Below are 6,352 nucleotides of genomic sequence, written 5' to 3'. Positions count from 1 at the left end.
ACAAAGAAAAGTCTGGAAGAGTTCCTCCCATTTGAACTAGAGGTGATCATCATCATCCTTCCACCTAAGTGGAAGTGTTCCAATATTAAGAGGCATGATAAATCATTTTACTTGAATGCATATTCGAAGATTTAAATGACATAGGCCAATATAGTTTCCAATTATATGGTTATTACATTGAAGAACTCTCCTACCATGTTTAGGATCAATTCTTAATGTTCATTTCTCATGAATTTGATAGATTCATTTCCAACATTTTCTACTAGGTTGACGTCACTATATATAGTCATTCGACTAATGATGACCAACTCAATAGTTCTCAATAACAAAAAGTAAAGGGAAAAGGAGTCACTTTAACCATATATGAATAATTTCACCAAGGCATCACTCTTTGCCCCTGATCTACGTTAATTTGTAACCATGCACACAATGCTTATTAACTTGTATAATGAAGAAAACCTTGAAATGAAGAAGTAATTGTGAAAGAATTTGTCAATATTGTCCTCCTCTAATGTTGCTTCATCACTTTTACCAAATTAAAAACAACAACACGCTAGCCAAGTAATAATCATATAGGGAGCCTTCAATCTCTAGTTTTTACCTATACCACATTCTTGAAAAAGTGATCCACATATTAGATGCAAATACTATTGGATAAACTTAAATATAAGAGATTTATTAGTAATTTCATGAGTCATAATTTATTTGGTACATGATTACTATGTTACCAATTTTAATTATTGTCGCAATTTGCTTTAATTGATTTTGTCATTATGATTTGATTTTTTCATTATTATTGATTTTATGCTCTTAAAACTTTAGGGTTATTGTACTTATTTCCATTCCTGCGGCTATTTAATTAGGAACAAAATCATTAAGTTGTGTAGGTTCAACGCAACCCCCAAGAGGTCAGAGAGATCATCAAAACTATTATTGGTGGATTTGTCAACAATGGAAGTTTGAGTTTCGGTAGAAAGATACACCTTTGAAGCATAACATGATTGGTCTCTTCTCACCTATATCACTCCAAAATACCACATGTTTAGATGATGACTTTTACAATAACAATTCAACATAAGATGATTTAATCATTGTTATTGTCACCATCCCTAACTAGTAAGTTAGAATTTTCATTTGATGCTCTTCTAGTTGTCCAACGGCCTAAATGCTTAGCAAATTATGAAGCTTTACGATTTTCAAGTCTTATTGTCCATAGGTTATGCTTTAGTTGAAAGAATGAGAAAATACACTAACATTAATGGTGGTAAATATATATATATATATATATATATATATATATATATATATATATATATATATGTACATCTTGGTTTTGAATTGTTTTAATCAAATATGAATGTTATTAATTGTGAAGGTTAACATCTGAACCTTTATTGCAACTGATGTGCATGCTTTCCCGTGGACAAGATATGATTGTTTTCTTATTGTGTTTTCAACAGTGAAAAATAAAAGAGAACATGATTGTAGCTAAAGAGAGAAGACATGATTGCAACTACAAATTTCCTAATTCTTGAAGTGCTCCTTTTGTAGCAAATTTGTTTGTCTTTTTTGAATTTGTTTGTTTTTATTCAAAATTAATGTCTTCATCTATTTCTTTAGATTGGGCTTATGTTAAGCATATTGGCTTTCATGAAATTTTTAGCATATGAAAATATTTGAATAATAGTAAGACTTTTTATATCGATTGGAGTCCCTAACCAGTATGAAAATTAGATTTTTTTTTATACCAGTTTTGGAATCGATATAAAAAGTTGAATACTTTCTATATCTCTGCTTTTATATCGGTTCAAAAATCGGTATAAAAAATCTTTTTTAATAAATATAAAAGGCTTTTTTAACATATTGATTGGTTTGTTCATTGGGTTTTATATGAGTGGAGCACATTACATGTTAATGTCCAATACATTCTCGTAGAGGTGCACTCTTCCTAAAACAGTCTCATTGAATGCAAAACTCTCAATGAGCTTGACACCATTGTCTTTACACTATATGTGACAATGAATTTCCTAAAAGAAGACAATAAAATCATAATTTTCAAAACTAATCCAAAAACAATAAGAGAGTGTTATGCTCATAGCATAAAAGTGGGTGTCTATTCTGTAAAGGATCCAAGAGCTAGCAGGTCAACCAAATTGAAGCATTTAACTTTTTCAATAATTTGTTGAACAAAGAATCAACTCGGTGAAAAATTCCATAATGTCCATTTAATATAAATTTGCCGCACAATTTGTCGATGATTTACTAACAGAAAAATTATCGAAAATTATAGTTATAATTTATCGACAAAATTCACTTATGAAACAAATGGTAAATTCATTACCGATAAAGTATTTGTTGATGATCAAATTTTAATTTATCGATTGATCTAATCAACAAATTTTAGTAATTTATTCATCGAAAAAAAATTTGTCAATAATTTAAATTCTAAAAATATATTTATAAATTTAGGTATAATTACAAAACATCCTTGTAGTGTTCAAAAATCTTATATGCTAGCTGGAGTCCAACAAATACATCGAGTAATCGTGATTTCATAAACTTCTCATTCTTCCTCAGGTGAAACTTGGAGAAAATAAAGAAACCTAGGAAAAAAACATCATCAGACAATGGGCTAAGAGGTTAATGACAAAGTTTATTCCTTTCGATATTTTAGAACTTATAAATTCTAAATTTTTTTATGTGCCTCTTGTACTAGTTTTAATTTGGTTATTATGAAAGTTTTTTACTATACTAAAATAATTTTGTTATATTTATTATTGTGATTGGGATGTATTAGTGTATACAGGATTATGTCAATATGATATTTTTAAAAAATATTTAAGATATACAAATATATTTTTTAATAAAAAATAGCAAAATAAAATATTTGGTTGCAACCATATCCAACCACTCTCATATGAAATTAAAATCAAATTCGAAAAAAAAATTATATATATCATGTTCAAGATAAATTAGTTAAACTAAACCGTTCTCAGGACTAAACCAAAACCTGAGTTGGACCGAAAACAGATCTCCTATCTTATTCACTTCCACAGTACAATTGGCTATACACACGAACATCCTTATCAAACTTATGAAACTATGTCAAACTGAAATTAGTAAAAAAACTGTTCACCAAAATACTAATAAATTGGTTCTCTTAAACAATAAAAACATCCTAAAATATTAATTAATTTTTATCATTATTGAATATTTTTGTATATTAACTGTGATATGTATCATCCCAAAAATATAGCTTTAAACTATACTTAAGGGTCCTTACATTTACAATAAAATAGAACAGTTATAAGTAGAATAAAGCTAACTTACACTTATCCTAAAATAACCATAAATTAAAAACTTTACAGAAACTTACACTAATACAAATATAAAAACAGACTGATCGGTCATACAAGAGGTGTATCAACCGAACGGTTCTTACAAGCATCGTATTAGACCAAACAGTCCTAAACTATTACAGAATTAGGTACAAGACCGAATGGTCTTACTCTAATAGAAATCATCCTCTCTTGCCAGCCTTTGCTCCAGAATACCTTCTGCACACTCTGCTCACACCCACAGGGTGATCATTGCAAGGACAAAACGACCGAACGGACAACATGACAAGACAGGAGAGTAGGGGTAAGCTAGTGTAATTTAATTAACTATGTAAACATATAATTCTGACAAACATAAAAGTACACCAAAAACCAACATGTCAATCATGTAACTTCCAAACATACATTTTGAGCAATGACCGAACGTATAATATATATGCAATGACCGACCACTTTTACTCTGACTGTCCGGACTGTATGAATTATGTACCTACGACATTCTTGCACTCGTGGAAAGGTAAACTGGAAAGCCCATGAATACCATAGCTGGAAACCCAAGCTGCCACACGAGGTTAGCCCTTCATCCCTCACTGTAGCTGGAAACCACAAACTACACATGAGTTTAGTCCGATAGCTGGAACCCCAAGTTATACGCAACCAGGCCTCCTGCTATTCTCATCACATGCGCCACCATTCTCTACTTGAGACTCGGTGATCATTAGAATGTCAGGATGAATGCCAGCTTAGTCTAACCATATTCATACTTTCACCACATTGAAACCACCACTGAGACATTCCTCCTTGGAATTCTCTTTCATATCACATTATAAATACCATACCTTCATACCAACATATTTTCTCATCCTTATCACATTTAAATAACGTCAAACCGAACAGTAAAACAAAAATCACCCTTGAGCACAACCGAACGGGAAAGATAACCTTAGCCTATGAACAAGATCGAATGGCCGAACACTCTCAATATGTGAATATGACCGAACGGTCATGTAAAGAGTAAAACTCAATCATGAGCCGAATGTCTTTAAAGCGGAATATCAGAACAACCGAATTCTAAAGCTAAAACCGAACACTTGAATTTTAGACCAAACCCTTATGATTTAGAACGAATACTAATGCCTTAGACCGATCACTATTGGCTTAAGCCGAACAGTATTGGTTTAGGCCGAACACTTAGAGCTTAGACCAAACACCAATACAACTAAGTAATCAGTACATGACCAAGCACTACCGAGACCGAGCACTAACACTAGCTTAACTGCTAGTACAAGACCGAACGTTTTTTAAATCGAGTGTCGGTAAATGACCGAGCATTACCAAGACAATATGTGACCGAGCGGTCATAAACAGTTAAAGCTTATGATAGACCGAACGCTTATTTTCACTTGGATATCAATACAAGACTGAGCGGTCATTAACTGAGAATCCATAATAGTATAACTCAGTTAAGACCGAGCACCATAGAGATGTCGAACAGTCAATTAAAGACCTTCAGCGAACTACATAATTCTGTAAAATAACTGCAGAATTATGTTCAACACCAAACCTTACCAATTTCACTACATTCGTCCAACTTCTAATCTCCAACATATATCAAACACTTCTTTACACTGGACTAATATTGTTTAAACCTTTCTAACATCGTTAAGAGAGTTTCATCACAGATTTAAGAGTCAATTCTGCAAAATCATGAACTCAATGACCGAGAATCAGATTTCCTATACAGACCAAATTCAAACCGAACACAATTCCCCCATTTCACTACCACCCTTCCTTCCAATTTCACTCGGCCACTGAACCATAATCATGCAGATAAAAAATCATCATAAACACAACATCAATATTCCACACCAACAGCACCAAACACCAATTCATTCAATTTCACATACACTCAATATCATCAAACAACATTTTCATACATCAAAACAATGTAATTAAATTAGCTAACTTCCCTTACCTTATAACTGGATCGAACAGCAAGCTAAATCAAACTCCAGAATTGCGAGCACCACACACCAAAATCCTAGAACACCTCAATCTCACCGATTGAGAAGGAAGGACCACCCTAAGAGACCAAGAAAGTGATTAGAAATGAGAATAAGAAAATGATGAGCACATGCAGCCAAGAACTTGGCTTGCATGTACCAGGAAACATAATTTCTAGGAAGAGAGTGAACTTATTGATTCTAAACTTGATTTTGATCAGTGGATAAGAAGATCTTGACTCTCAAAATTGTTCAGATTGTGGTGGGTTGAAGAAAAGATGAAATGAGATGAAGAGTTAGAGAGAAAAGGAGGAGAAAAGAATAAGCTTGAGTTTTAGAGAAATACAGATTCTGAGAAAATGGGATGAGTTGTGCTTTGGAAAATTCTATAAAATGCTCAAATTCTTTTATTTGAGATATTTGTCCTTCCCTTCTAATTGTCATTTTTAAAGCTTTGACATGATACATATAGTTTGTTTTAACTTTTACATCAAAGGTTTAAAACCTATAAATTATGTTTTAGCATTATAAAACTATGATAATATTTTTTTATTTTAATTATTTTAACAATTTATTAATACCTATTCAACTACCGTCCGAGTCCAATTGAACCATAAAATCTTGAATAAATACGGTTTATTGATCGGTCCAATTTTAAAAAAATTTGTTAAACTATGATAATTTCATTTCAGTCCAAACATTGGATGTGGATTTAATGCCATCTTTAATTTAAAAAAAAATATTAGAAAAATACGTGAAACCATGTTCTTCAAACTATAATCCTAAATAAGTTTCTTTTTACCTTTTGTTTAAATACAATTTTGGTTCCATGTTTCACACAATCTTCATTTTAGTACAATTCTCAATTTTGTGCGTATATATAATTGAATCCTATACCTACCGTTTTAATATAAAAATATTGAATTAATTAAAATATAAATAGAAAAATATTTAAGATTATGGTTAAGGTGGTTAAGGAAAAGTGGTTTTGTGTTGTGAGGTCATGAATAA

The 6,352-nt window shown here is 31.5% G+C and overlaps 1 long non-coding RNA gene across 2 annotated transcripts; it reads right to left on the bottom strand.

The window, feature by feature from the left end:
- Positions 1-3,264: 3,264 nt before the first annotated feature.
- On the bottom strand, positions 3,265-5,685 carry LOC148205011 (uncharacterized). Of its 2 annotated transcripts, XR_015785104.1 has the most exons (3): positions 5,549-5,685; positions 5,314-5,421; positions 3,265-3,566 (listed from the first exon to the last, which is right to left on the bottom strand). It is a non-coding gene; the product is annotated as an uncharacterized LOC148205011 (long non-coding RNA). The 2 variants fall into 2 exon arrangements; XR_015785100.1 differs by having other exon boundaries at positions 5,314-5,682.
- Positions 5,686-6,352: the final 667 nt, after the last annotated feature.

The sequence above is a fragment of the Vigna umbellata genome, chromosome 1 (genome assembly GCF_029865625.1).
Source record: "Vigna umbellata cultivar VRB3 chromosome 1, Vumbellata_1.0, whole genome shotgun sequence".
Taxonomy (NCBI): Eukaryota; Viridiplantae; Streptophyta; class Magnoliopsida; order Fabales; family Fabaceae; genus Vigna; species Vigna umbellata.
This window is presented reverse-complemented; position numbering and strand designations above follow the sequence as displayed.